Source organism: Ranitomeya imitator, chromosome 1, assembly GCF_032444005.1.
Source record: "Ranitomeya imitator isolate aRanImi1 chromosome 1, aRanImi1.pri, whole genome shotgun sequence".
Taxonomy (NCBI): Eukaryota; Metazoa; Chordata; class Amphibia; order Anura; family Dendrobatidae; genus Ranitomeya; species Ranitomeya imitator.
Genome location: NC_091282.1, coordinates 282,388,558 through 282,411,421, shown reverse-complemented (window position 1 = coordinate 282,411,421; position 22,864 = coordinate 282,388,558). Strand labels below are relative to the sequence as shown.

General features: G+C 43.3%; 1 protein-coding gene across 2 annotated transcripts in view; it reads left to right on the top strand.

The window, feature by feature from the left end:
- The window catches only part of GALNT9 (polypeptide N-acetylgalactosaminyltransferase 9), a 773,980-nt gene that overhangs the window by 627,433 nt on the left and 123,683 nt on the right, over window positions 1–22,864 (top strand). The gene's annotated exons all lie outside the window — the stretch shown is intronic.

The following is a 22,864-nucleotide window of genomic DNA, read 5'->3' as shown; positions in this document are numbered from 1 at the left end:
TGTCACATATGGGTATTTTCTGTCACATACACCCTTCAAAGTCACCTTAGATGTGATCCCTAAAAAAATTGGTTTTGTAAATTTTGTTCAAAAAATAAAAAATTGCTTATTAACTTTTAACCCTTCTAACTTCCTAAGACGAAAGTTGTTTATAAAATGATGCTGATGTAAAGCAGACATGAGATAAATGTTATTTATTATCAATATTGTGTAGTATAGCTATTTGGTTTAAGGGTATGGAAATTCAAAGTTTGAAAATGGACAAATTGTCAATTTTTTTGTTACAGGAAAGATATATATCTTGGCACCATGTTAACCAGTAGATAGAAAAATATTTAGAATTGAGAGTCCTCAGTGGTTGATACCTTTTAATGGCTAACTGAAATGATGGTAACAAATTGCAAGCTTTCGAGACTACTCAGGCCTCTTCATCAGGCATAGACTAAAATAAATTCTGGAGAATCACATATTTATGCACATAACATCACAGTAAAAAAAACAAAAAAGCACATGGATAAGACAGGTGACATGAATCAGAATTACCATGGGTGAGAAACAGTTATGTCCATAAATATTGGACCAGTTCTTAGATAGGGAATGTTTTATTGTCCTCTGATTGGGGTCTGTTTCTGCTGTGATGACCCTACATGGTCTGGAGGGCAAATTCCTTAGTTCCTTAGTTGATGTAAAAAGACATAAATCCATGTGACACATTCATTCCTGCACTAAGACTGTCAAAATCATCATCAGTTTATATTCCCATATTCTTCTGTCTCTTTGAGATTTGAAGTTACCTTTTAAAACAAGTAATTTCATGTCCATAATGTTATGATTAGGGAGACAAAAATGTATTGCCACGGGTAGATCTATTCTTTTTTTTTTCTCTTATTGTATTGCGGTGAGAATTCATCCTTGTTCTCAGTTTCTGCCCTGTCTCCCCAACATACAGACCCCCAGTTGGACATTTAGTACAAATACACCACATTAGAAGTGATGCAGCTGAAAGTACCTGGTATCTTGTAGTCCTGATGTGAATTGGGGATCTTTATCTTGTCCATGGTCATTATAAATGGACAGGTTTTACATTTTTTCTGATTGCAAGGAAAGGTACCTGCAGCTGGTGGAGAGGACAGGGAGCTTCTGTGTTGTGAATTCCGCTCTTGGGCTCCCTCCGGTGGTTGTAAGTGGCACTTTTGTGAGTTCTGCTCTTGGGCTCCCTCCGGTGGTTTTAAGTGGTATGGCTGTTCCTTGGATTTAGCAGTCTGCAGCTGCTTCCACTGATTGTCTTTTTGCTCGGCTATTTATGCCTTGCTCTTCCCTTCAGCCAGTGCCACTTGTCAATGGTTCCTGGTTGGATTCACATCTCTCTTGGATTTCCCTGATATCCTGACCAGTTCAGCAAAGATAAGTCCTTGCTTTGCTCTTTTCTGTCCACATGTTGTGGACTTATTCGTTCTGTGCATTCTATGTTTTGTCCAGCTTGTCAGTATGGATTAATTCAGTTAAGCTGGAAGCTCTGGGAAGCAGATTTAGCCTCCACACCTTTAGTCAGGTGTGGAGATTTTTGTAAACTCTGTGTGGATTTTTGTAGTTTTTAATACTGACCGCACAGTATTCTATCCTGTCCTATCTATCTAGCTAGACTGGCCTCCTGTGCTACATCCTGGTTTCATTCTGTGTATGTCTTTTCCCTCTCTACTCACAGTCATTACTTGTGGGGGGCTATCTATCCTTAGGCAAGATAGGTTTCCTGTTTCTATCTTTAGGGGTAGTTAATTCTCAGGCTGTGACGAGGTGCCTAGTGAGTGACAGGAGCATCCCACGGCTACTTCTAGTGTTGTGTTGAGCTTAGGGACTGCGGTCAGTACAGGTACCACCTCCTTCAGAGCTCGTCCCATGTTGCTCCTAAACCACCAGTCCATAACAGTACAAGTGGCCAAAAATGAATTAAATGCATTTCAAAAGAAGTAAAAAAAAATCTGAGCCATTTTTTTTCTGTGCTCTGTTTTGTCTTTTTTTTCCTCTTGATCTCTGGGTGGTTCAGGATTTATGCTCTGGCATGAATGTTCAGGGTTTGTTTTCTCGTGTGGATCAACTTGCTGCAAGAGTACAGAGTATCCAAGATTATGTTGTTACCTAGGATAATACGATTAATCCCCAATCCCCACAGTTTTAAGCGTGCCCTAAAAACTCATTTGTTCAGACTGGCCTACCGCCTCAATGCATTAACCTAACGATCCCTGTGTGGCCTATATTAAAAAAAAAAAAAAAATTAATTAACTGGTTCATGCAGCTTTACATGAACACCCAAGCCTTACACTATGGCTGGTCCGAATAACTATAGCAATTGTTACCATCCACCTCTCGTGTCTCCCCTTTTCCTCATAGTTTGTAAGCTTACGAGCAGGGCCCTCACTCCTCTTGGTATCTGTTTTGAACTGTATTTCTGTTATGCTGTAATGTCTATTGTATGTACAAGTCCCCTCTATAATTTGTAAAGCGCTGCGGAATATGTTGGCGCTATATAAATAAAAATTATTATTATTATTATTATGTTGTCCAGACTCCGGCTTTGGAGCCTAAAATTCCTACTCCTGATTTGTTTTTTGGGGACAGATCCAAGTTTTTGAACTTTAAAAATAACTGCAAATTGTTTTTTGCTTTGAAACCCCATTCTTCTGGTGATCCCATTCAGCAAGTTAAAATCATCATATCCTTGCTGCGTGGTGACCCTCAGGACTGGGCATTCTCCCTTGAATCAGGGGATCCGGCATTGCTGAATGTAGACGCATTTTTTCAAGCGCTCGGATTATTGTATGACGAACCTAATTCTGTGGATCATGCATAAAAAATCCTGTTGGCCCTGTGTCAAGGTCAGGAAGCGGCAGAGTTATACTGCCAGAAATTTAGAAAATGGTCTGTGCTCACTAAATGGAATGAGGATGCTCTGGCTGCTATTTTCAGAAAAGGTCTTTCTGAAGCCCTTAAAGATGTTATGGTGGGCTTCCCTACGCCTGCTGGTTTGAGCGAATCTATGTCTCTAGCCATTCAGATTGATCGGCGTCTGCGCGAGCGCAAAGCTGTGCACCATATGGCAGTGTCCTCTGAGCAGAGTCCTGAGCCTATGCAATGTGATAGGATTTTGACTAGAACAGAACGGCAGGAATTCAGACGTCAGTATAGGCTGTGTTTTTACTGTGGTGATTCTGCTCATGTTCTTTTTGATTGCCCTAAGCGTACTAGGAGGGTCGCTAGGTCTGTTACAATCAGTACTGTACAGCCTAAATTTCTTTTATCTGTGACCCTGATTTGCTCATTGTCGTCCTTTTCTGTCATGACATTTGTGGATTCAGGCGCTGCCCTGAACTTAATGGACTTAGAATTCGCCAGGCGCTGTGGTTTTTCCTTGCAGCCTTTGCAGAGCCCTATTCCTTTGAGGGGCATTGATGCTACACCGTTGGCCAAGGATAAACCTCAGTACTGGACGCAGATGACCATGTACATGGCTCCAGCACATCAGGAAGATTGCCGTTTTCTGGTGTTGCATAACCTGCATGATGTTGTGGTACTGGGTTTTCCATGGTTACAGGAACATAATCCGGTGCTGGATTGGAAAACTGTGTCTGTGACTAGTTGGGGTTGTCAAGGGGTACATAGTGACGTTCCTTTGATGTCAATTTCCTCTTCCCCCTCTTCTGAGGTCCCTGAGTTTTTGTCGGATTTCCAGGATGTATTTGATGAGCCCAAATCCAGTTCCCTTCCTCCACATAGGGACTGTGATTGTGCTATTAACTTGATTCCAGGTTGTAAGTTCCCTAAGGGCCGACTTTTCAATCTGTCTGTGCCAGAGCATGCCTCCATGCGGAGTTATGTTAAGGAATCTTTGGAGAAGGGGCATATTCGGCCGTCTTCGTCACAATTGGGAGCGGGTTTCTTTTTTGTTGCTAAGAAGGATGGCTCCTTGAGGCCCTGTATAGATTATCATCTTCTTAATAAGATCACGGTCAAATTCCAATACCCCTTGCCTTTGCTTTCTGATTTGTTTGCTCAGATTAAGGGGGCTAGTTGGTTTACTAAGATTGACCTTCGAGGGGCATATAATCTTGTTTGTATTAAACAGGGTGACGAATGGAAAACTGCATTTAATACGCCCGAAGGCTATTTTGAATACCTCGTGATGCCATTCGCGCTCTCTAATGCTCCATCTGTGTTCCAATCTTTCATGCATGATATTTTCCGCAATTATCTTGATAAATTCATGGTTGTATATTTGGATGATATTTTGATTTTTTCCGATGATTGGGAGTCTCATGTGAAGCAGGTCAGGATGGTATTCCAGATCCTTCGTGATAATGCTTTATTTGTGAAGGGGTCTAAGTGCCTATTCGGAGTTCAGAAGGTCTCTTTTTTGGGTTTTATTTTTTCTCCCTCGTCTATGGAAATGGATCCTGTTAAGGTCCAAGCTATTCATGACTAGATTCAACCCACATCTGTGAAGAGCCTTCAAAAATTTTTGGGCTTCGCTAATTTCTATCGCCGTTTTATTGCCAACTTTTCCAGTGTGGTTAAGCCCCTTACTGATTTGACGAAGAAAGGAGCTGATGTGACGAATTGGTCCTCTGCGGCTGTTGAGGCCTTTCGGGAGCTTAAACGCCGATTTACTTCTGCCCCTGTGTTGCGTCAGCCGGATGTTTCTCTTCCTTTTCAGGTTGAGGTTGACGCTTCTGAGATTGGGGCAGGGGCCGTTTTGTCTCAGAGGGATTCTGATGGTTCTTTGATGAAACCGTCTGCTTTTTTTTTCCAGAAAGTTTTCGCCTGCGGAACGCAATTATGATGTCGGCAATCGGGAGTTGTTGGCTATGAAGTGGGCGTTTGAGGAGTGGCGACGTTGGCTTGAGGGAGCTAAGCACCGCGTTGTGATCTTGACTGATCATAAGAATCTGATTTACCTCGAGTCGGCCAAGCGGCTGAATCCTAGACAGGCTCGATGGTCCCTGTTTTTCTCCCGTTTTGATTTTGTGGTCTCGTATCTTCCGGGATCTAAGAATGTTAAGGCTGATGCCCTCTCTAGGAGTTTTTTGCCTGATTCTCCTGGAGTCCTTGAGCCGGTTGACATTTTTAAGGAAGGGGTGATTCTCTCTGCTATCTCCACTGATTTGCGGCGGGTGCTTCGGGAATTTCAGGCTGATAAGCCTGACCGCTGTCCTGTGGGGAAGCTGTTTGTTCCTGATAGATGGACAAGTAAGGTAATTTCTGAGGTTCATTGTTCAGTGTTGGCTGGTCATCCTGGGATTTTTGGTACCAGAGATTTGGTTGCTAGGTCCTTTTGGTGGCCTTCCTTGTCGCGCGATGTGCGTGCTATTGTGCAGTCCTGTGGGACTTGCACCTGGGCCAAGCCTTGCTGTTTCTGCGCTAGTGGGTTGCTTTTGCCTTTGCCGGTCCCTGAGAGGCCCTGGACGCATATTTCCATGGGTTTTATTTCGGATCTTCCTGTTTCCCAGAAGATGTCTGTTATCTGGGTTGTTTATGACCGGTTCTCTAAAATGGTCCATCTGGTACCTTTGCCTAAGTTGCCTTCCTCCTCAGATTTGATTCCATTGTTTTTTCAGCATGTGGTTCGTTTGCCTGGCATTTCGGAGAATATTGTGTCTGACAGAGGTTCTCAGTTTGTCTCTAGGTTTTGGCGGGCCTTTTGTGCTAGGATGGGCATTGATTTGTCTTTTTCTTCGGCGTTTCATCTTCAGACTAATGGCCAAACTGAGCGAACTAATCAGACCTTGGAAACCTATTTGAGATGCTTTGTGTCTGCTGATCAGGATGATTGGGTGGCTTTCTTGCCGTTGGCCGAGTTTGCCCTTAATAATAGGGCTAGTTCGGCTACTTTGGTTTCACCTTTCTTTTGTAATTTTGGTTTTCATCCTCATTTTTCTTCGGGTCAAGTTGAGCCTTCTGATTGTCCTGGTGTGGATTCTGTGGTGGACAGGCTGCAGCAGATTTGGACTCATGTGGTGAACAATTTGACGTTGTCTCAGGAAAAGGCTCAATGTTTTGCTAACCGCCGTCGGTGTGTTGGTTCCCGGCTTCTTGTGTGGGATTTGGTTTGGTTGTCTTCTCGTCATGTTCCTATGAAGGTTTCTTCCCTTAAGTTTAAGCCTTGGTTTATTGGTCCTTATAAGATTTCTGAAATTATCAATCTGGTGTCTTTTCGTTTGGCTCTTCCAGCCTCTTTTGCCATTCATAATGTTTTCCATAGATCTTTGTTGCAGAGATATGTGGTGCCCGCTGTTCCCTCGGTTGAGCCTCCTGCCCTGGTGTTGGTTGAGGGAGAGTTGGAATATGAGGTTGAGAAAATTTTGGATTCTCGTTTTTCGAGGTGGAGGCTTCAGTATCTTGTCAAGTGGAAGGGCTATGGCCAGGAGGATAATTCTTGGGTTGTTGCCTCCGATGTCCATGCCGCCGATTTGGTTCGTGCTTTTCACTTGGCTCGTCCTGATCGGCCTGGGGGCTCTGGTGAGGGTTAGGTGACCCCCCCTCAAGGGGGGGTACTGTTGTGAATTCCGCTCTTGGGCTCCCTCCGGTGGCTGTAAGTGGCACTTTTGTGAGTTCTGCTCTTGGGCTCCCTCCGGTGGTTTTAAGTGGTATGGCTGCTCCTTGGATTTAGCAGTCTGCAGCTGCTTCCACTGATTGTCTTTTTGCTCGGCTATTTATGCCTGGCTCTTCCCTTCAGCCAGTGCCACTTGTCAATGGTTCCTGGTTGGATTCATATCTCTCTTGGATTTCCCTGATATCCTGACCAGTTCAGCAAAGATAAGTCCTTGCTTTGCTCTTTTCTGTCCACATGTTGTGGACTTATTCGTTCTGTGCATTCTATGTTTTGTCCAGCTTGTCAGTATGGATTAATTCAGTTAAGCTGCAAGCTCTGGGAAGCAGATTTACCCTCCACACCTTTAGTCAGGTGTGGAGATTTTTGTAAACTCTGTGTGGATTTTTGTAGTTTTTAATACTGACCGCACAGTATTCTATCCTGTCCTATCTATCTAGCTAGACTGGCCTCCTGTGCTACATCCTGGTTTCATTCTGTGTGTGTATTTTCCTTCTCCACTCACAGTCATTACTTGTGGGGGGCTATCTATCCTTTGGGTATTTTGTCTGAGCAAGATAGGTTTCCTGTTTCTATCTTTAGGGGTAGTTAATTCTCAGGCTGTGACGAGGTGCCTAGGGAGTGACAGGAGCATCCCACGGCTACTTCTAGTGTTGTGTTGAGCTTAGGGACTGCGGTCAGTACAGGTACCACCTCCTTCAGAGCTCGTCCCATGTTGCTCCTAAACCACCAGTTCATAACATTCTGACAATGATGCTTCTTAGATTTGGGGGCTGCCTAAAATATAGTAGTGGGGGGTCTGGGAAAATGGTTGTAAGCGGGCATCTTTTTGTAGTAAAGGTTGTAATTTCCGTGCAGCTCCACTTAGCACCTCCAGTTTTGGATTGCAGGTGACTACTAGAGACACCTGGTTATTTTCTTCTTTAGCTTTGTAATGTAGCAGGTGATTCCTTGATATTCTGGTGGCTCTTGTAATCTGGTTTTCAATTGTTCTTGAATGGTAGCCCTGATTCAAAAAAGTCTTTCTGAGGCGACCAAGGTGTTCATCCCTATCCATTGGGTTGGAACATATACGATTCAATCTGATGGCTTGGCTGTAGACAATAGAGCTTTTTATATTTTTTGGATGGAAACTGTCCCATTTAAGGTATGTTGGACAGTTGATTGGCTTCTGATACAGAGATGTCTCTATATCATTGTTCTGCAGCTTAATGATGGTGTCCAAAAAATTAATTTCAGCAGTAGTTGAGTGTCAAGTTTATGGTGGGATGAAATTGATTAAACTGTTCATGGAACGTCTTTAGCTGTTGCTCAAACTCCATCCAGATGATTAAAATGTCATAAATGTAGTGGTAGTAGGCCAGAGGCCTGATGGGACATGAGGGCAAAAAGTCACTTTCAAGCTTGGCCATGAAAAGATTTGCATACTGTGGAGCCATTTTACTTCCCATTGCTGTGCCAATTTTTTTTATATTTTCACAAATAAAAATCATATTGACCAAAATGTACCACTAACATGAGTTACGTGACAAAAATACATTCTCAGAATCACTTGCATATGTTGAAGCAATCCTGAATTATTACCACATTTGGGACACTAGTCAGAATTGTGAAATTACAGAAAAGAATTGGTGAACATTTGAGAAATATTTTTTTTAAATTCAGTAGACTCCCTGGCAAAGCAATGTGCTTAAACATGGTCAATTTATAGGATCAGAGGTATAGGAGATACAATCAGTCAAAATCCATTGGAGAGGACATGATTATAGTAAAAGTATGTTGAGGGTCTAGAGTAGATGGATATTTGAATTGGATACTCTGAAACCTAACGAGCTTAATACCATAATAAAGTTATTTGACTAGTTGCTTGTATTGCATTGCATTGTGTGGATAGTCCAATTTAATCCCTTAACAACTGCCGATACGCCTTTTAACAGTGGCATTTAAGGGAACTTATTTCTCTGCAATGCTTTTTTAACGGCGCTGAGAGATCAGGATGTAGCACCCCCCTGCATTGTGAAATTTCTAGGTCATAAAAAAGTAAGATTTAAAATTCATTTCTCTTTCCTCTGATATGATGTAACATATCAGAGAAGGGAGAAATGGTCCCTCAGAGCCGCTGCAATATCTTCGCCATCCCCGGGCCCTCTTGCTCCATCCCCGACCCACTGCATCATCTTCCTGGAAAAAAATGGTGGGCAGTGCTTGAGCAGTGTGCCCGACGAAATCTGCCTGCCGGTACCTGGCAACAATAGGAAATTGTTCCTATTGGTTCCTTTAGATCACTGTGATCAAAATAAAAAAAGGAAATTAAATCCCCCTTTGTCACTCCCTTAGATAAAAATAAAAAAATAAAAAAATATATAATTTTTCTATTCTTTGCATTTTTTGCATTTAGGGTTGTATTAGTGATGGGGCTGGTGTTAGGGTTGTGTTAGGATTAGTGTTGTATTAGGGTTAGGGCTGGGGTTAGGGTTGTGATGACGATATGATGGCTAGTGTTGAGTACTAGTGTGTTGTGAATTCTGTTGTCGGGCTCCCTCCTGTGGTCATGAATGGTACTTCGGCTGGTTCTGTCCATGGACTTCCTCTGGTGGGTGTTTCTGAGTTTCCTTCCACAGGTGACGAGGTTAATTCGTTAGCTGGCTGCTCTATTTAACTCCACTTAGATCTTTGCTCCATGCCACCTGTCAATGTTCCAGTATTGGTCTAGTTCACTCCTGGATCGTTCTTGTGACCTGTCTTCCCAGCAGAAGCTAAGTTCCTGCTTGTATTTCTTTGGTTTGCTATTTTTCTGTCCAGCTTGCTATTTTTATTGTTGTCTTGCTTGCTGGAAGCTCTGGGACGCAGAGGGAGCGCCTCCGCACCGTGAGTTGGTGCGTAGGGTCTTTTTGCGCCCTCTGCGTGGTCTTTTTGTAGGTTTTTGTGCTGACAGCAAAGCAACCTTTCCTATCCTCGGTCTGTTCAGTAAGTCGGGCCTCACTTTGCTAAATCTATTTCATCTCTGTGTTTGTATTTTCATCTTTACTCACAGTCATTATATGTGGGGGGCTGCCTTTTCCTTTGGGGAATTTCTCTGAGGCAAGGTAGGCATTATTTTTCTATCTTCAGGGCTAGCTAGTTCCTTAGGCTGTGCCGAGTTGCATAGGGAGCGTTAGGAGCAATCCACGGCTATTTCTAGTGTGTTTGATAGGATTAGGGATTGCGGTCAGCAGAGTTCCCACGTCCCAGAGCTCGTCCTTTATTATCAGTAACTATCAGGTCATTCCGTGTGCTCTTAACCACCAGGTCCATTATTGTCCTGACCACCAGGTCATAACAGTACAGGAGGCCCAAAGTACTAATGCATCTCAATAGAGGGATAAGAGAAGTTCTGAGACCATTTTTTTTTCTTTGCAGTGTGTTTTGTCTCTCTTTTCCCCTTTACCTCTGGGTGGTTCAGGACACAGGTGTAAACATGGACATTCAAGGTCTGTCCTCTTGGATGGATAGTCACACTACAACGGTACAAAACATTCAAGATTTTGTGGTTCAGAATCCGATGTCAGAGCCTAGGATTCCAATTCCTGATTTGTTTTTTGGTGATAGATCTAAGTTCTTGAATTTCAAAAATAATTGTAAATTGTTTCTTGCCTTGAAACCTCGCTCCTCAGGTGACCCTGTTCAACAAGTAAAGATCATTATTTCTTTGTTACGTGGTGACCCTCAAGACTGGGCATTTTCCCTTGCGCCAGGAGATCCGGCATTGCGTGATGTTGATGCGTTTTTCCTGGCACTTGGATTGCTTTATGATGAACCTAATCAGTGGATCAGGCAGAGAAAATCTTGCTGGCTCTGTGTCAGGGTCAGGATGAAGAGGAGATATATTGTCAGAAGTTTAGAAAGTGGTCTGTGCTCACTCAGTGGAATGAATGTGCCCTGGCAGCAATCTTCAGAAAGGGTCTCTCTGAAGCCCTTAAGGATGTCATGGTGGGATTTCCCATGCCTGCTGGTCTGAATGAGTCTATGTCTTTGGCCATTCAGATCGATCGACGCTTGCGTGAGCGTAAAGCTGTGCACCATTTGGCGGTACTATCTGAGCATGGGCATGAGCCTATGCAATGTGATAGGACTTTGACCAGAGCTGAACAGCAAGAACACAGACGTCAGAATGGGCTATGTTTTTACTGTGCTGATTCCACTCATGCTATCTCCGATTGTCCTAAGCGGTTCGCTAGGTCTGCCACCATTGGTACGGTACAGTCTAAATTTCTATTGTCCGTTACTCTGATTTGCTCTTTGTCATCCTATTCTGTTATGGCATTTGTGGATTCAGGCGCTGCCCTGAATTTGATGGACTTGGAGCGCTGTGGTTTTTTCTTGGAGCCCTTACAGTATTCTATTCCATTGAGAGGAATTGATGCTACGCCTTTGGCCAAGAATAAGCCTCAGTACTGGACCCAATTGACCATGTGCATGGCTCCTGCACATCAGGAGGATATCCGCTTTCTGGTGTTGCATAATCTGCATGATGTGGTCGTTTTGGGGTTGCCATGGCTACAGGTTCATAATCCAGTATTGGACTGGAAATCTATGTCTGTGTCCAGCTGGGGTTGCCAGGGGGTACATGGTGATGTTCCATTTTTGTCTATTTCGTCTTCCACTCCTTCTCAAGTTCCAGAGTTTTTGCCGGATTATCGGGATGTATTTTATGAGCCCATAGCCAGTGCCCTACCTCCTCATAGGGATTGCGATTGTGCAATTAATTTGATTCCTGGTAGTAAGTTTCCTAAGGGCCGATTGTTCAATTTATCTGTGCCAGAACACGCCGCTATGTGGAGTTATATAAAGGAATCCTTGGAGAAAGGCCATATTCGCCCGTCGTCATCACCGTTAGGAGCATGGTTCTTTTTTTGTGGCCAAGAAGGATGGTTCTTTGAGACCTTGTATTGATTACCGCCTTCTTAATAAAATTACAGTCAAATTTCAGTATCCTTTGCCGTTGCTGTCTGATTTGTTTGCTCGTATTAAAGGGGCTAGTTGGTTCACCAAGATAGATCTTCGAGGGGCGTATAATCTTGTGCGTATTAAACAAGGCGATGAATGGAAAACAGCATTTAATACGCCCGAGGGCAATTTTGAGTACCTGGTTATGCCATTCGGGCTTTCCAATGCTCCATCAGTATTTCAGTCCTTTATGCATGACATCTTCCGAGAGTACCTGGATAAATTCCTGATTGTGTATTTGGATGATATTTTGGTCTTTTCGGATGATTGGGAGTCTCATGTGAAGCAGGTCAGAATGGTGTTCCAGGTCCTTCGTGCAAATTCCTTGTTTGTGAAGGGGTCAAAGTGTCTCTTTGAAGTTCAGAAGGTTTCATTTTTGGGTTTCACTTTTTCCCCTTCTACTATCGAGATGGACCCTGTTAAAGTCCAGGCCATTTATGATTGGACTCAGCTGACATCTGTGAAGAGCCTTCAAAAGTTCCTGGGCTTTGCTAATTTTTATCGGCGCTTTATCGCTAATTTTTCTACTGTTGCTAAACTGTTGACTGATTTGACCAAGAAGGGTGCTGATGTGGTCAATTGGTCTTCTGCGGCTGTGGAAGCTTTTCAGGAGTTGAAGCGTCGTTTTTCTTCTGCCCCTGTGTTGTGCCAGCCAGATGTTTCGCTCTCGTTTCAGGTTGAGGTTGATGCTTCTGAGATTGGAGCAGGGGCTGTTTTGTCGCAAAGAAGTTCTGATGGCTCGGTGATGAAGCCATGTGCTTTCTTTTCTAGAAAGTTTCCGCCTGCTGAGCGTAATTATGATGTTGGTAATCGTGAGTTGTTGGCCATGAAGTGCGCATTCGAGGAGTGGCGTCATTGGCTTGAAGGAGCCAAGCATCGCGTGGTGGTCTTGACAGATCACAAGAATTTGACTTATCTTGAGTCTGCCAAACGGTTGAATCCGAGACAGGCTCGATGGTCGTTATTTTTCTCCCGTTTCGATTTTGTGGTTTCGTACCTTCCGGGCTCTAAGAATGTGAAGGCTGATGCCCTGTCAAGGAGTTTTGTGCCTGACTCTCCGGGTGTTCCTGAGCCGGCGGGTATTCTCAAAGAGGGGGTAATTTTGTCTGCCATCTCCCCTGATTTGCGGCGGGTGCTGCAAAAATTTCAGGCTGATAGACCTGACCGTTGCCCAGCGGAGAAACTGTTTGTCCCTGATAGATGGACTAGTAGAGTTATCTCTGAGATTCATTGTTCAGTGTTGGCTGGGCATCCTGGAATCTTTGGTACCAGAGATTTGGTGGCTAGATCCTTTTGGTGGCCGTCTTTGTCACGGGATGTGCGCTCTTTTGTGCAGTCCTGTGGGACTTGTGCTCGGGCTAAGCCCTGCTGTTCTCTTGCCAGTGGGTTGCTTTTGCCCTTGCCGGTCCCGAAGAGGCCCTGGACGCATATTTCTATGGATTTTATTTCGGCTCTCCCCGTCTCTCAAAAGATGTCGGTCATTTGGGTGGTTTGTGATCGCTTTTCTAAGATGGTCCATTTGGTACCTTTGTCTAAATTGCCTTCCTCCTCTGATTTGGTGCCATTATTTTTCCAGCATGTGGTTCGTTTACATGGTATCCCGGAGAACATTGTTTCTGACAGAGGTTCCCAGTTTGTTTCGAGGTTTTGGCGATCCTTTTGTGCAAGGATGGGCATTGATTTGTCTTTTTCCTCGGCTTTCCATCCTCAGACAAATGGGCAAACCGAACGAACTAATCAAACTTTGGAAACATATCTGAGATGCTTTGTTTCTGCTGATCAGGATGATTGGGTGTCCTTTTTGCCATTGGCTGAGTTCGCCCTTAATAATCGGGCCAGCTCGGCTACTTTGGTTTCGCCGTTTTTCTACAATTCTGGTTTCCATCCTCGTTTCTCTTCAGGGCAGGTTGAGTCTTCGGACTGTCCTGGTGTAGATACTGTGGTGGATAGGTTGCAGCAGATTTGGACTCATGTGGTGGACAATTTGACATTGTCCCAGGAGAAGGCTCAACGTTTCGCTAACCGCCGGCGCTGTGTGGGTCCCCGACTTCGTGTTGGGGATTTGGTTTGGTTGTCGTCTCGTTATGTTCCTATGAAGGTTTCCTCTCCTAAGTTTAAGCCTCGTTTCATTGGTCCGTATAAGATTTCTGAGGTTATCAATCCTGTGTCATTTCGTTTGGCCCTTCCTGCTTCTTTTGCCATCCATAATGTGTTCCATAGGTCGTTATTGCGGAGATACGTGGCGCCTGTGGTTCCATCCGTTGATCCTCCTGCCCCGGTGTTGGTTGAGGGGGAGTTAAAGTATGTGGTGGAGAAGATTTTGGATTCTCGTGTTTCGAGACGGAAACTCCAGTACCTGGTCAAGTGGAAGGGTTATGGTCAGGAAGATAATTCCTGGGTTTTTGCCTCTGATGTTCACGCTGCCGATCTGGTTCGTGCCTTTCATTTGGCTCATCCTGGTAGGCCTGGGGGCTCTGGTGAGGGTTCGGTGACCCCTCCTCAAGGGGGGGGTACTGTTGTGAATTCTGTTGTCGGGCTCCCTCCTGTGGTCATGAATGGTACTTCGGCTGGTTCTGTCCATTGACTTCCTCTGGTGGGTGTTTCTGAGTTTCCTTCCACAGGTGACGAGGTTAATTCGTTAGCTGGCTGCTCTATTTAACTCCACTTAGATCATTGCTCCATGCCACCTGCCAATGTTCCAGTATTGGTCTAGTTCACTCCTGGATCGTTCTTGTGACCTGTCTTCCCAGCAGAAGCTAAGTTCCTGCTTGTATTTCTTTGGTTTGCTATTTTTCTGTCCAGCTTGCTATTTTTATTGTTGTCTTGCTTGCTGGAAGCTCTGGGACGCAGAGGGAGCGCCTCCGCACCGTGAGTCGGTGCGGAGGGTCTTTTTGCACCCGCTGTGTGGTCTTTTTGTAGGTTTTTGTGCTGACCGCAAAGCAACCTTTCCTATCCTCGGTCTGTTCAGTAAGTTGGGCCTCACTTTGCTAAATCTATTTCATCTCTGTGTTTGTATTTTCATCTTTACTCACAGTCATTATATGTGGGGGGCTGCCTTTTCCTTTGGGGAATTTCTCTGAGGCAAGGTAGGCTTTATTTTTCTATCTTCAGGGCTAGCTAGTTCCTTAGGCTGTGCCGAGTTGCATAGGGAGCGTTAGGAGCAATCCACGGCTATTTCTAGTGTGTTTGATAGGATTAGGGATTGCGGTCAGCAGAGTTCCCACGTCCCAGAGCTCGTCCTTTATTATCAGTAACTATCAGGTCATTCCGTGTGCTCTTAACCACCAGGTCCATTATTGTCCTGACCACCAGGTCATAACACTAGTGCTCGCTATTTGAATTTGCATCTGGTGCTCGGATATAAGTATTGCGGATCCCCACATGGTTTTTTTGGGTGTCTACCAGCTGTGAAACATGCGGGGCAGGGACTCGAGAATGTGACTTGAGCACACGATATTCAGTGCATACCCGAGTACTCGATGCAAACTGGAGTAGCAAGCACTTGTGCTCAACACTAGTGACGACATATTCAATATGACAACCTAATGTTATCAAATTCTGTCGTACCTGTGAGATCAAAATGCTAACTATACCCCTGAATAAATCCTTGAGGGATGTAGTTTCCAATATGGCATCACTTTTGGGGGCTTTACACCGTTTAGGCACATCAGGGGCTCTCCAAACGCGACATAGCATCTGCTCTTGATTCCAGGTAACTTCGCGTTCAAAAAGTGAAACGGTGCTCCTTCCCTTCTGAGCCCTGCCATGTGCCAAAACAGTATGCCACATATGGGGTATCAGCATACTCAGGAGAAACTGCACAACAAATTTTGGGGTCCATTTTCTTCTGTTACCCTATAAATAAAAAGTGTGGCTAAAGTAATTTTTTGGTGGAAAAAAGTTAAATGTTCATTTTTTCCTTCCACATTGCTTCAGTTCTCTTGAAGCACCTGAAGCGTTAGTAAGCTTCTTGAATGTGGTTTTTAATACCTTGATGGGTGCAGCTATTAAAATGGTGTCCATTTTGGGTATTTTCTCTCATATAGGCCTCTCAAAGTCGCTTCAAATGTGATGTGGTCCCTAAAAAAATGGTTTTGAAAATTTTGTTGGAAAAATGAGAAATCGCTGGTCAATTTTTAAGCCTTCTAACTCCTAACAAAAAAAATGTGTTTCCAAATTTGTGCTGATGTGAAGTAAACATGGGAAATGTTATTTATGAACTATTTTGTGTGACATAAGTATCTGATTTAAGGGACCAAAATTGGCTCTGTCATTAAGGGCTAAGGTTCTTCTGCCATACACGAGGAAGAAACTCCATAAAAGGATTGCTGGTTGTCTGATTGTGCATACCATCCCTGACGAAGGAGACAGAGTTCTCTGAAACACGTAGGATACTGCAGTGTGTTGAACCTAGCTGAACATCATAACTATTTACGATGACGTCACCATGTGCATCCAGAGTTCCACATGTGGATTACGGATATTTGGATAGTAGCTGTCAACTGGGGTGCTATCAGAGAAGCTAATGCAAAGTCAAATGCACAGAATCAAGAAAATTGTGAGTGGTATGGATATGTAACTGTTTCTATCTGTGGACATCTGAATTTGGACTGCAGCATTTCTGGAATTAGTGGGTGAATTTACCATTATTGAGGCAGTAGGGGATCTTTGGTTCATTTTCTTTACATATACACTTTATTACTTTGAGCAATAGCTTAGTTATATATTATCCTTATTTGCTTCAACCCTTTTGTGGTCAGGGGACGTATAAGGTGATTACAGTTATATTATTTAAACTTGATTTTGGTTTGTCATTGAGTTCATAAATAAATGTAGTTATTTTAGTTATCTGCTTTGGTTTATTCAATTATAAAGTGTGTTTTCAAAATATCAATTCTGGGTTCAACTCCTAAGAAAAGTTTACCTTGTTTGTGACTACTGATCTGAAACTTAAAAATATCTGATGATCATCATCACATTAGACATGATTAGATTTTGACTGTAAAAAAATATATATGTTTTTAATATTGCAGAGAGCACAATGCTTAGCTCTTTCAGTCATTTCCACCTACTTGAGCATTGCTCCATTTAAACTCCTTCTTCCCATGGTTGGGATTGGTGGCATATTCTTATATATACAGCTCTGGCAAAAATTAAGAGACCACCACATGAAAACCCTGTCATGGGCAGCCCAATCTCCAGACCTGAACTCAATTGAAAACCTCTGGAATGTAATCAAGTGGATGATGGATAGTCACAAGCCATCAAACAAAGAAGACTTGCTTAAATATTTGTGCCAGAAGTAGTCTGAAAGACTGGTGGAAAACATGCTAAGATGCATGAAAGCTGTGATTAAAAATCATGGTTATTCCACAAAATATTGATTTCTGAACTCTTCCTGAGTTAAAACATTAGTATTGTTGATTCTAAATGATTATGAACTTGTTTTCTGTGCATTATTAGAGGTCTGAAAGCACTGGGCTTTTTTTTAATCTTGACCATTTTTCTTTGTCAGAAAAAAAATACTAAATTTATTGCTTGGAAATTCAGACACATGTTGTCAGAAGTTTATAGAATAAAAGAACAATTTATATTTTACTCGAAAATATACCTATATAGAGAAAACTCAAACTGAACATTTTGCAGTGGCCTTTAAATTTATATATACCGTATATACTCGAGTATAAGCCGAGATTTTCAGCCCAAATTTTTGGGCTGAAAGTGCCCCCCTCGGCTTATACTCGAGTCACGGTAGCGGTGGGGTCGGCGGGTGAGGGGGTGAGGGCGCTGAGGTATACTTACCTAGTCCCAGCGATCCTCGCGCTGTCCCTGCCGTCCCACGGGCTTCGGCGCTGCAGTTTCTTCCTCTCTTCAGCGGTCACGTGGGACCGCTCATTACAGAAATGAATAAGCGGCTCCACCTCCCATAGGGGCGGAGCCGCTTATTCATTTCTCTAATCAGCGGTGCCGGTGACCGCTGATAGAGAAAGAAGCTGCAGCGCCGAAGACAGGAGGGGACAGCGCGAGGATCGCCAGGACTAGGTGAGTATAGCATATTCACCTGTCCTCGTTCCAGCCGCCGGGCGCCGATCCATCTTCCCGGCCGGCGCCTCCATCTTCCCGGCGTCTGCGCTCTCTGACTGTTCAGGCAGAGGGCGCGATGACGCATACAGTGTGCGCGGCGCCCTCTGCCTGATCAGTCAGAGCAGAGACGCCGGGAAGATGGAGGCGCCGGAACGAGACGCCGGGAGCTGCAATCAAGGGAGGTGAGTATGTGTTTTTTTTTCTTTATTGCGGCAGCGGCGGCACAAATTTATGTGGAACATCTATGGGGCACAGTGAACGGTGCAGAGCACCGTATATGGCACAGCACAGCTATGGGGCACAGTGAACGGTGCAGAGCACCGTATATGGCACAGCACAGCTATGGGGCACAGTGAACGGTGCAGAGCACCGTATATGGCACAGCACAGCTATGGGGCACAGTGAACGGTGCAGAGCACCGTATATGGCACAGCACAGCTATGGGGCACAGTGAACGGTGCAGAGCACCGTATATGGCACAGCACAGCTATGGGGCACAGTGAACGGTGCAGAGCACCGTATATGGCACAGCACAGCTATGGGGCACAGTGAACGGTGCAGAGCACCGTATATGGCACAGCACAGCTATGGGGCACAGTGAACGGTGCAGAGCACCGTATATGGCACAGCTATGGGGCACAGTGAACGGTGCAGAGCACCGTATATGGCACATCTATGGGGCACAATGAACGGTGCAGAGCACCGTATATGGCACAGCTAGGGGGCACAATGAACGGTGCAGAGCACTATATGGTTCACAGCTATGGGGAAATATGAACGGTGCAGAGCACTATATGGCACAGCTATGGGGAAATAATGATCTATTTTTATTTTTGAAATTCACCGGTAAATGCTGCATTTCCACCCTAGGCTTATACTCGAGTCAATAAGTTTTCCCAGTTTTTTGTGGCAAAATTAGGGGGGTCGGCTTATACTCGGGTCGGCTTATACTCGAGTATATACGGTATATATATATATATATATATATATATATATATATATATATATATATATATATATATACCATTGTGCTCAAAAGTTTACATATCCTGGCAGAATTTTTGCTTTCTTGGCCTTTTTTCAGAGAATATGAATGATATGATAACACCAAAACTTTTTCGCCACTCATGGTTAGTGGTTGGGTGAAGCCATTTATTGTCAAACTACTGTGTTTTCTCTTTTTAACTAATGACAACCCAATACATCCAAATTCCCTGATCAAAAGTTCACATACACATTTAGTAATACCGTGTATTGCCTCCTCTAATATCAATGTCAGCTTGAAGTTTTTTGTGTTAGTTGTGGATGAGGTTCTTTATTTTCTCAGATGGTAAAGCTGGGCTGTCTAGCATGAACTGCGCGTTAGACATCTCCCCAGAGTGACTCAATGATATTGAGCTCAGGAGACTGAGATGGCCACTCCAGAACCTTAACTTTGTTCTGCTGTAGCCAATGACAGGTCGACTTAGCCTTGTGTTTTGGATCGCTGTCATGTTGGAATGTCCATGTACGTCCTATGCGTAGCTTCTGGGCTGATGAGTGCAAATTTGCCTCCACTATTTGCTGATAACATGCTGTATTTATCTTTCCTTCAACTTTGACTAAGTTTCCTGTGCCTTTGTAGCTCTACAGAAGGAATGGTGTTCCTTTCATCACAGGCCTTGTCGAACTCTCTCCAAATGTAACGCTTATGGTTCAGGCCAAAAAGTTCAATTTTGGTCTCATCACCCCAAATTACCTTGTTCCAGAAGTTTTGAGGCTTGTCTCTGTGCTGTTTTGCATATTGTAGGAGAGATACTTTGTGGCATTTGAGCAGTAGTGGCTTTCTTCTGGTGACTCGACCATGCAGCCCATTTTTCTTCATGTGCCTCCTTATTGTGCATCTTGAAACAGCCACACCGCTAGTTTTCAGAGAGTCCCGTATTTCAGCTCATGTTATTTGTGGGTTTTTCTTTGCACCCCGAACAATTTTACTGGCAGTTGTGACCAGACCAATGGTTTTGTTTTTACAGAGCCCCTGATTTTCCATTTATTAATAACAGTTTGAATGCTGCTGACTGGTATTATCAATTCCTTGGATATCTTTCTGTATCCCTTTCCTGTTTTTTACAGTTCAAATACCTTTCCTGTACATCCGTTAACAATTCTTTTGTTTTCCCCATGATTGACAATCCACTAATGTCAGTGGCGGGAAAAGATGCAATAGTTTGTCTGGATTCCAGAAACTCACTCAGCTTTTACGCGCACACACTGATTACAAGCAAACAGGTCACAAGTGAAGGTGTTACCTTTCGTAGCCACTCAAACCTATTTGCGTCAACTTCTATGCTTGTTATCAGGCCAAAATCACCAGGGTACGTGAACTTTTGATCAGGGTCATTTGCATATTTTGGGTTGTCATTATGATTTAAAAAGAGAAAACACAGTAGTTTGACAATAAATGGCTTCACCCAACCGCTAACCAGCGTTGAGATCTCATCTCCTGAGATCTTGGTGCAGAGATCTCCATCTGCACATGTGCCACCCCGGCGGCCATTTTCCCAGAGTCCACCACACAGAAAACCATGGAACTGCGGGGGCTCTGACCTTTCACAAAATGTTGCCAGAGCCCCCCTGCAGCATCGGAGACACCCACAGCACCGATGGACACCCCTCATCCCAGCCTGTAGCAATGGTATCGGTAATCGGTATATCCGCATTATAAGAGGCACCCCCAATTTTCTCCCAAATTTGGGGGGAAAAAAGTGCGTCTTATAATCTGAAAATTATGATATATATATATATATATACCGCATATACTTGAGTATAAGCTGAGATTTTCAGCCCACTTTTTTGGGCTGAAAGTAACCCTCTCGGCTTATACTTGAGTCATTCCCAGGGGTCGGCAGGGGAGGGGGAGTGGAGCTGTGTAATAATACTCACCTTCTCCTGGCGCGGTCCCTGCACGTCTTTTCCCCGGCGCCGACAGATTCTTCCTGTAGTGAGCGGTCACATGGTACCGCTCATTACAGTAATGAATATATGGACCCCACTCCCATTATTGCACATTTTCTGTTAGTACAATAAACCTCATTTCAAGGCAGAAACATTACTGTGTCCAACAGTTATTATATATATGAAACTGAAATAGCTGTTGCAAAAAAAAAACTATTTTTATAAAACATTAAGCTTAAGATTAATAGGGGTGCCCAAACTTTTTCATATAACTGTATATTATACTGTATATATTATCTCAATATTTTTAGCTAGCTATTCCCTATATATTTCTTTTACCATGTAGCTAGACATGGAAGCCTGTAAGCATTTGTATCAGGAACAATCTGTGTGCCAACATAATTGTCAAAGATATCAAATATCAAAAGCAGAGATGAGCGGATCAGGTATAATGTGTCTAATTGTGTGGATTTACATGGGAAATATGATTTGCAGCTAAATTTTCAGCAAATTTAATGTACCTTATTATGCTCTGTGGTTTTATTAGACCCCAGAGCATAATGAAAGTAAGATGTAAAAAATAAACAAAATCCTTATGCTTACCTTACTGCGCAACGCTCTGGCTCCTCACCACCACCCGTCTGATTCTCATTGCTTCTTATAATTGCTGACATGAGTGCTGAAATCCCATGACAGTTCTGTGGATGCGTGTAAAGCCACAATATCACGCATGCAGAAAAGTTACAACATCATGTTGTTGTGCTGTGATCTCATGCGTGCATGCGCAGGGCTGTGAGTGAGGGCACTTCAGCGCAAGTGATGGTGATCATAAGATGGAACAAAGACCTCTGTGGGTGATGGTGAGGCATGGAGGGGTTGAAAATGTGAGCAATGAGGTAAATAGAAATATTTATTTTTACCCTTTAACCCCTTAGTGACAGAGCCAATTTGGTACTTAATGACCAGGCCAATTTTTGCAATTCTGACCACTGTCACTTTATGAGGTTATAACTCTGGAACGCTTCAACGGATCCCGCTGATTCTGAGATTGTTTTTTTGTGACATATTGTACTTCATGATAGTGGTAACATTTCTTCGATATTACTTGCGATTATTTATGAAAAAAACGGAAATATGGCGAAAATGTTTAAAATTTTGCAGTTTTCAAACTTTGTATTTTTATGCCCTTAAATCAGAGAGATATGTCATAAAAAATAGTTAATAAATAACATTTCCCACATGTCTACTTTACATCAGCACAATTTTGGAAACAAAATTTTTTTTTGTTAGGGAGTTATAAGGGTTAAAAGTTGACCAGCAATTTCTCATTTTTACAACACCATTTTTTTTTAGGGACCACATCACATTTGAAGTCATTTTGAGGGGTCTATATGATAGAAAATAATGAAGTGTGACACCATTCTAAAAACTACACCCCTCAAGGTTCTCAAAACCACATTCAAGAAGTTAATTAACCCTTTACGTGCTTCACATGAACTGAAACAATGTGGAAGGAAAAAATGAACATTTAACTTTTTTTTTGCAAACATCTTAATTCAGAACCATTTTTTTTATTTTCACAAGTGTAAAAACAGAAATGTAACCATAAATTTTGTTATGCAATTTCTCCTGAATACGCCAATACCCCATATGTGGGGGTAAACCACTGTTAGGGCGCACCGCAGAACTTAGAAGTGAAGGAGCGCCGTTTGACTTTTTCAATGCAGAATTGGCTGGAATTGAGATCGGACACCATGTCACATTTAGAGAGCCCCTGATGTACCTAAACAGTGGAAACTCCCCACAAGTGACACCATTTTGGAAACTAGACCCCTTAAGGAACTTATCTAGATGTGTGGTGAGCACTTTGAACCCTCAAGTGCTTCACAGAAGTTTATAACGTAGAGCCGTGAAAATAAAAAATCGCTTTTGTTTACACAAAAATGATCTTTTTGCCCACAAATTCTTATTTTCACAAGGGTAACAGGAGAAATTAGACCACAATAGTTGTTGTGCAATTTCTCCTGAGTATGCTGATACCCAATATGTGGGGGTAAACAACTGTTAGGGCGCACCGCAGAGCTTGGAAGAGAAGGAGTGCCGTTTTACTTTTTCAATGTAGAATTGGCTGGAATTGAGATTGGACGCCATGTCGCGTTTGGAGAGCCCCTGATGTGCCTAAACAGTGGAAACCCCCCACAAGTGACCCCATTTTGGAAACTAGACCCCCCATGGAACTTATCTAGATGTGTGGTGAGA